Source organism: Limulus polyphemus, unplaced genomic scaffold (assembly GCF_000517525.1).
Source record: "Limulus polyphemus unplaced genomic scaffold, Limulus_polyphemus-2.1.2 Scaffold5479, whole genome shotgun sequence".
In the NCBI taxonomy this organism is placed as follows: Eukaryota; Metazoa; Arthropoda; class Merostomata; order Xiphosura; family Limulidae; genus Limulus; species Limulus polyphemus.
The window spans coordinates 48,293-57,387 of NW_013671089.1; the positions used below are offsets into that span (position 1 = coordinate 48,293).

At 32.9% G+C, this 9,095-nt stretch overlaps 1 protein-coding gene across 1 annotated transcript in view; it reads left to right on the forward strand.

Annotated features, from left to right (window-relative positions):
• Positions 1-1,853: 1,853 nt before the first annotated feature.
• Positions 1,854-9,095, forward strand: part of LOC106472635 (histone-lysine N-methyltransferase 2E-like) — a gene marked incomplete at its 3' end in the record, with an annotated part of 23,742 nt that continues 16,500 nt past the window's right edge. The window contains exons 1-2 of the mRNA XM_013933290.2: positions 1,854-2,320; positions 3,989-4,096. The remainder of the gene's footprint in view (positions 2,321-3,988; positions 4,097-9,095) is intronic.

The window sequence follows — 9,095 nt, forward strand, 5'->3', positions numbered from 1 at the left end:
TGTCTTTCTTTTACTGATTGCCCACACATCTTTATATGCTTTACCGTACAGATCTGTGACTGTTTGGGCAGACGTCATAAACGTTTTCTGTCGCACAGCAGCTCGGATGTTTGACGGCGCCCCCTTCTAGTTCACCCCGTTTGCAAACGTACTGCTAGCACTACTAATAGTGTACAGACCTGCTGTTCCATAATAAAAATGCTATTATAAATTTATTTACAGAATTAGAGGATGCGCTGCTTTTTTTTTTTTCGTGCCTTTTTATGATTTTATAAGTTTTAACAAATTTGTCACCTTTTCTCCTTTCCAAATAGGAAAAAATACCATATAAATAAATCATAGCAATTAATCGAAATGAAACCCCCCAATGAAAGAATAGACCATTCCAATATTTTACTTGTTGTTAAACAAATGTTTAAACAACTTTATTCAATAACAATTAACTATGTGTCTAACATTGTTAATGTTTTAAAATTATTGATTTTGTTTAACTGTTTACCATAATACTTTTTTGCATGATATAAATCATTTCTACACCCAGTTAAAGAAATAAAATAAAGTTGGAAAGGAGTAAGAAATCATCATATATATCAAATATTGAGTAGATGAAACACACTAAGGTTTAAATATTACAAAATAATGATAATGTCACAAAATGATGCGTTAGTTGGTAGTGACATCTAGTTGGTAAAAATGAAATTGGTAATATAATTAGCTTTGATAATATATGATTTCGCCAACTCAGGTCAGTATTTTTGTAAAACAAGGAGTTTATATAAGTCACGTCTGATTAGCTTAGTGAACTGGGTTAACTTCATTGTCTCCGCCTTGTTGATAATTAAAATATCAGAAAATACAACAAGCTTTTGATAAACGGATTCCTTGTTTTATGTTTGAAAATAAAACTGAATTATAAGTATGTAACTTGTGAATAGTGTAACTTGTAAGATAGTGAATTATACTTTTGTTTTGTTTACCGTTCATTTATCATTTCTTCTATGTTTAGTTCAACTATGAATTTTTACTTGTATTAAAGCACTAACTCACTTTCTAGCTTGAGCACGTTGAATTAGAATAATTATATTATGAAACTAACACATGCTTCCCCTAGCGGTGACGTACAGATATTAATGTTGTGAAATTTTATGTATATTAGCTTGTCACATGATATGTAACTTCGTGGTCTAAACAATAAATAAAAACCTTTCTTTGATCTTAAACGAGTAGTTCATGAGACATAGTGAGAACGAGTTATTGATGTTCAATATTTATCCTGAAGTGATTTAATTTTGGAATATTGTTTTTCTTATTATGGCTCTTTTTCTATAATCCCTCTATATATATTGAAATTATTAACCTTGATATTTATATTTTATTGTTTATTAACGTTTGTATCATGTCCTTGGCCAGGCATGGATTTAGTTTATTTTTTTATTATTTGTTTGTACGTGAGTAAGTGATAAAATTTGTATTATAATTGTGTGAAAATTTCGTTTTTGATTTTTGTTGTTGTTAAGGTTTAATAAATTGTTTTTAGTCGACCATGGTTGCAGCGGCGTTTTGTTTTAGTGTGTTACAAACTAAATACGACGTACAAGTAAACTTCGTTTTTCCACACACAGTTTTGGCTAAGAGCCAAAATTGCTCTGTACTGATTTGTTAGAATAGTTACGATTTCGTTCGAGTAGTTAAATTTCTGTATTTTATACTTAGATGTAATTATATCGAAATATATTACTTTTAAATAATATTACAAGAGATACATTTAGTACTTCTCGCAACTCAAAGTATTATCGTAAATGTCAACAAACATGAACAATCAAAAACAGTTAAGTACGGTATTTTGGCTATCCTTGTCAGTCATTTTACGTGATTCCACTTGTCATATTCATACGAGAGTAATAGCATGGGATGATGTGAACCTGAATTTTTTGTTGTTATTCTCCACCTCCAGTAACTTATCTCTAAGTTCCAGAATTTAGAGTTCTGCGAGATATACAGTTTCTGAATGCAGTCCCGTGTATTTACTTATGTAAACCCTGTAGTTTCTAAAGTCAGAATGGTCGCCATTGGTTCAAGAGTATCTGTGTTTTGAATGTTGTATCTGATGTCAAAAAAACATACTGAGGAATATCTGAATTAGCTTGCTATTTAAATACTGACGTTAGTATTTACAAAGCGCTAGTGTTAATTCTAACAATAGTTAAATAAAAAGTACATGCTGATATTATTGTGATTTATGTTTGAAGATAAAAAATTATGTGAAAAGCTTGTTCAACCTGATTCCCACTGAACTTTCGTACAGTGTTAACAACGTCAGGTAATATACTAGTAATATTAGTATTAGTAGTGGTATGAATGTTATAAGTAAACTATAATTTAGGCTTAGTATTAAAATTGAACAAATATCATGCTTTAGAAATAATTACTGAGTCTTGTAAAATTTATGTAAGTTTTAAGGAACCTAGCAATACCAGTACTAAGACTAACATGGCAGAAGTGTAGTTGACATATTAATTCTATATTATTTGCTTCACTCTCGTATTCTTAGAGTTAGTGTTACTGGTAGTAGTATTAGTATTACTAGACTTTAACCTACTAAGTAAAAGTCGACTTAACTTCATCAATTCGTAAATGTAACTTGAAGCTTCAAAATTCCACTTAGATAAACTAAAATTAATATTATTATTATGCGTTTTGATTGTATATTTAGTGTTTAAACTGAAACTTTGAAGAAATGTTAAGCTTAGGAAGAACACTGAATTGGAAAGAATTCAGAGGAAGACTTCTACTAGAATGAAATTTATAATAATTTAGTATGTAAAGGTTGTCATACAAGGATAAGTTATCTCAAATTGTTCTCTTCTGAAAAACAAAAGTTAAAGAGAATTTGATTAAGATCTTGTCCAAAACAGAAGATCACCTGAGTGCATTCAAATAGTGCATTGTAACCCTTAAAAGTTTATTACATTTATTTAAACTCAAAAATATGATTGACTGCCAGGTTTGTAAAGCTTTTAAAATCTCTATTGCTTTCTTCACTACATCTATTCCACATTTCAGACGATAACGTTATTTATCGTCATGAATGCGTTTTATACCCACAGTTCTTGCAATAGGTCATATTTTTCACTGATGTGGGAACATCAGTTAAAAATTGATTATAAGGGTTTTTTTCCACACAACAGATATATTACTTATATTTTAAAAGTAACAACAGTTAAATATGTCTGTGTATATATAATAGGATGGTCAAAAGTTTTGATGTTTATGTAGTTAAACTTGTGTTTAAACCTAGTGTAATGCAGCTTCATCAATATTTAATAGACAAAATTGTCAAACGCTGACCCCTTTTTTTGTGAAATGATAGCAGAACTTAATAAATTTTAAATGACTTTTTGTGAATGCTTTATAATGAACTTAAAAATTAGTATAAGACCAACTGCTCCCTCAGAGGTGGCACCCCCTCCCCCCAAAGTGGCATAGCAGCAAGTCTGCAGGCTTATAATACTAAAAAAAGGGGTTTCAATACATGTAGTTTCCAATAAATTACAGTACTGATATTCACACAACACAATATAAACACAACTCTGGAGGTTTGTTTGTTTGTTTGTTAGTAGTTAAGCTCAATAACTACAGAATTGGCTATTATTTGTGCTGTACTCTGTACTAATTCGTTGTTTTTGTACAGGCACTATATCAATGGATGTATTAGTAAACGACAACTTTTAAGGTATTTTAAATTAAAACAAGCATTAACTTTTGTCTTTAATTTTTTTTCTTTTTTAAATAATGATTGAAGTATTGATTCATTTCGACTTAATAGTGTTAAAATATAATTTTTATAGTTCAAAAGAAGTGTTTATTTAAGGCATAGAGCATAATAAATGTAGACCATAAAATTTGAATACTGTTTTCCATAATTACTTGATTATATGTATGTTATTTTCATGCTGAGACTTTTCCACATATATTTAATTTTTTTTAGTGCTTCTGAGATGTCTGAGCTACTGTATTTTGCTTTAGACAGAGATGAAGACTTTAGGAGTGACACACCAGTTCTACTAAATTTCTTAAATACTTAGAAATTTACAATGTGAGTTAAGTTAATTCAAGTTGTATTACAGTATTTTCTACACATTAATTAAACACATCTCTGCTCAGGTCTGTTTCTGAGAAGTTTTTTATTAAATATGCTCTCAGTTTTTATTCAAAGATATTTTTCTATTTTCGAAAATACAGTTAACTGAAGCACAAGTTGGGTCCACTCTGAGCTTTGTATATTTTATTTAATTGACAGGCCTATTTATCTCCCATACATCTTGTTTCCAGAACTTATCTATTACAAAAGAAAATTAATATACAGTTAATGTCATACATAAAAATATCATTTTTACTAATTGATATTTTATACAGGACAGCATAAAGATACGTTTTACGAATTACCTTTCAATTATTTAATTTATTTCCACATATTCTCGTGTTGTGTAAAAATTTAACTTGAGATCTTTCATAGTTTCATTCAGGCGTAATAACTCATTCACTTAAACCAATCATGCTTTGCAGACCATTTTGTAATTGTGACTAAAAATAAGTCATCCATATGCTTTTCACTAATAGGCAAGTAGCAATGTAATTAGAAGGGTTAGGGAAAACAAAATAATATTGTTTTAAGCGTTGAATGTTTCTTAACATCATTTTGTATGCAGCTTTATTTCTCTCTCTCTCTCTCTCGACACCATTTAATTCATCTGTTCCATTCAGTGATGTTGGTCCTTAGAGTCTATGAATTTTTATTCCCTTAATGATGAGTATATGATAAAGACTTACTCGTTACCTTTTCAATGAAGTTTGCTGTAACATTGTTTGAAGTTGGATTGTTTCGTTCCCAAACCTTGAAAATGATATAAGTATATGACAACTTCACCTCATTTGTAGTAAGATTTTTCAAATATTTCTCTCATGTTTAACATCAGGATGCTAATCACCCTTAAGTTGTTTTTTGTTAGGATATTAAGAATTTTAAAAAAAAATGTGTATTTGAGGAAAAAATCAGACAGACAATTGTACCTTTTACAAAAAAATTTATTTTTTAATGACCATGGTTTCGGCAGTTAAAGACAATTGTCAAATTAAAATATAGGTAATAATAGAACTGCCTTTTTTTGTTGTCTCTCGGTGGGACAGCAGTAAGTCTTTAGATTTACAATGTTAAAATCAGGGGTTCGATTCCCCTCGGTGGACACAGCAGATAGCCCCATGTGGCTTTGCTATAAGAAAACAAACACACACACACGCGCGCATTATTTTATTTTTAGTAAATCAACTTTAGACGTGAGGAACGCTGAACAATGGTTACTTCATAAAACCTGCGCTCCACAATGAAAATGGTCAGTTTGTTTAGTTTTGTGAATACAGAGATGTTCTCATGTATTCAGTTGTCTTGATGACATAATACCCCAAATTTGGTCTTTGGCATATTGTATATCATTCTTACTTGGGTTTGTTTTATATCGTTTTGTAATCAAATCGTCACGTTATTTTCTACCCTCTTAACATTGTTAATCATATTAGTACTGCAACACGTAGTATGTAGATAAACTTGGTTACTTTATAATAAATATTGAAATTACAAGTTCATTGGTCAGGTAAAGCTGTGGCACATGATACCAAGGTTTACTGATTTACTACATAATATCTGTATTTCTATCTTTAACAAATAGATAATAAACATTGTTCGGTTCTAGAGAGAAAAAGGTGACGTTCGTCATTCTGTACAGGTATTATTTACAAACGTCTGTAATTTAAGACAACGGAAACATCGTTGGACTTCCCATACGGAACGAACATAATACGAGAAGCTAAAGAAAAAAAAATTTCATGGTTTCTCCCATCTTCACAAATGAAAGCCATACTTTACAGCACCCTGCTAGGCCTTTAAAAGTGCTTTTAATTCCCAGTTGAGTATCGGGTCCTGTTACATATTTCCAAGGCTTCGCACGTCCTTTAGGTTACTGAAACATGAGCCTACCCAGGCTTATCATGTAAAACCTATTTTTACTCTTATAACAACCCTTAATCATGTTCGGTTTAAATCGCGCCCTGTGCTCGTGGTATTTTTCCCCGGCATGCAGTTCGTGCGATAAGAGATGTCGGACCACCCCCCCCCCCCCGAGTCTTTTGGTTACCATGGTAGCAGTGGATCGGCACCACAGTTGCTTACTAGTTTTTAACCCCCGCGCCGTTGGTAAATTATAAAGTATACATATACATGCACAAGCTAGCAATCTAGGCTTACGTTTTTTATCAGTTGTGCCTGACGTAATGGCGGATCACGATTTTGGCCTAGTTGTGCGGGCGGAACAAATTAGCGTAATGTGCAAATTAACCTTTATTATTATTATTCAAGTTTCAAATATAACAAAAGCGTACCATCTGATGACATGTAAACCCTTTGAGATGGTCAGAAACGGACGACATATATGTTAGGTGTTAGCGTATTTATAGTTTTGGTTAAACGTAGTTTTATTAGTTAAGAACTAGTAATTTTCCGCGAAACTGTAAAAGATAATAGTACAGTAGAAGAGAAATATTTTAATGGACAAAGGGTAGGAGACTTTTTTCTTTTTAATGACACAACTACGCGTAAATGGTGGTCAACTGTTTTGTGACACTCCCCTTGTTAATGTTAGAAGTTCAGCTCATGTTTACAATCGACTTATTTCAAAAGACAAGGCTTAGGAAGATGTGCGGAGCTGGCAAAGAGCCAGCAAGATTAAAAGCTCGTCACGAGGTCTCGTATAAAATGCACGAGAACGTTACTATATCATGTAAATAAAACTTGGAAATAAACTTAAAGCAGAAATATTTCAACTCGGTCTTTGTGCATTCTGTGTTGTTTATTCAAGTTTAAAATGATGTTTTTTTTTAACACTAAAACTTGTATGGTATTACTGTAGTGGGTTTTCATCTAATAAAAATATGGTAATCTACAGGAAAAACAAAGTTTGAATACTCTTAAAAACCAAGTTCTAATACTCTGAAGGTATTGATGGAAATGTTTTATTTTAGAAATGTATTTAAACTTTTAGAAATCAGATCCTGAATGTTTATTACGTAATAGATCTGAGATATTAGTTTGCTTTTTATGGTTGTCTAGATAAATATACTTTGAAATGGAAGATCGAAACATCTTGTTTTTTTATTTCATAAAAGTTATTAGCTTGCTGACGGTATGGTCTTGAGCTAACTTACAGTGCTCGCTGGATGGCGACCTACGTTATGCGCACATTCACGACTATGCTGTCTTGCGCATGTGGTTTTTCTGGTGAATTTTTTCAGGCTCGCCGTCTGTGATGCCCTCCCTCCCTCCCTCCGTAATTATGTAATATTCTTGCTTGTGAATGATTACATCGTGCTTTAATTGTGTATGTAGGAGGATCTTAGGGGGTCGCAAGACGTTTGAATGCAGACATTTTCAGAAACACTTCTAAAGTCTACTTTGAAGTTTAGTTTCGCTAATGGAAGTAGGATCTTTAAGGAGTTTTTGAAACTTAAGTTGGTCTTGCAACATCATTTCAGGTTACAGTTGAAATAGCTTTTCAGTAGTGAAGCTTTCATAATATGTATACGACAGTTACTGAAAGTATCACATTTGTTCTGGCGTTTTCCATCGTATTCAATTTTCTGTCTTTGGTTGAAACTTGACATTCATTTCAATGTATAAGCTTTTTTTCTTCAGTTGTGTAGGCCAGGCGTGGTCTACAGGTTAGCGGGTCGGACAGTGAATCTGAGGGTCCACTGTTGTGGCTAACTCTCGCTTCGTAGTATGGAGTGCGTTATAAGAGTGACTGTAAACAACTATGCGGTGGGTGCTACCGACCAGTAGCGCACATAGCCATTTGTGTAAGTTTGAAACTAGAGTTGTTAGGGTGTGGTAATCTGTGGAGCCCGTCGTCGTTGGAATAAAATGCTATTATAATAGTGTTAAAACCTTTACCCTAATTAGACATCACCCACTTTTAATCCATCTCTACAATGTAACAACCGTCAAACAATTACTCTCTCAACCATCACTATGTAATATCTTAGCCGGCCTAAACAGCGCCGTGGTATCAGGCGAAAAGGCCTCACTGGTACCGGATATAACAGATTGGTGTAGTTGACAGATTATTATACACGTATTTACTGTTCTTATTAATAGGTATACATTCTTATCGGGATAAACCTTAAGGGACTTGATAAATGATGTAATATTTAAATATACAGTAATTCTAATGTTGTTTTATGACAAATAAACAATCTTTAGTTGTGTTAGATAAGTTGAAATTAATGTTTCATTTGATCTCGCAACTATGTAGGTGTAATAAACTTGAAATAATTACATCGTATGTGTGTCCAGTAAATCTTTACCCTGTAAATGGTTGGTTTTTACAGTAAACTCGATTAGTACTATACCTCGCTAAGCTGCTATAACAAGAAAGTCATGTTTGTTGGCAAGTCAAGGTCGCCAGCAGGTTTGCGTCGTTTTTAATGGCGGCCATCTGACGTCTTAGCGAGAATAAAGAAAATGATAAATTCGTATATCACAAAAGAACCTCAGAAGTGGAGGGTAGAAATGTAAACTTTTGTTTAGCGTCTTCGTGACACACACACAATTGGATACTTGTCGTATGAAAACATTAAAATTCGACACTCGGTGGGTAAGTATATTAATAAGTCGAAGTGGCGTCAGTTGCTCATTTTTATCTTATCGACGTGCGTAGCATGCGCGTATCTGGCCGGAACCGAGACCCGGTGTTGTTACCATAGAAACCCGTTCTAACTAGGTCTTGTGTTTATATCCCCGTGACGACCATTTTCATTGCAGTTTTCATGTCACTTTCAACACATTAATAAACTGTCTTTTTTTCCAAGCTATCAAATGACAATTAACCGTCTTTCTAGTGGACAAAGCAGGGGCACAGCTAATCATATTCTACTGACTGACCATCTGTACCTAGGTAGTTCATGTCACCTCCTGTATCTAGGTAGTTCATGTCACCTCCTTTACCTAGGTAGTTCATGTCACCTCCTTTACCTAGGTAGTTCATGTC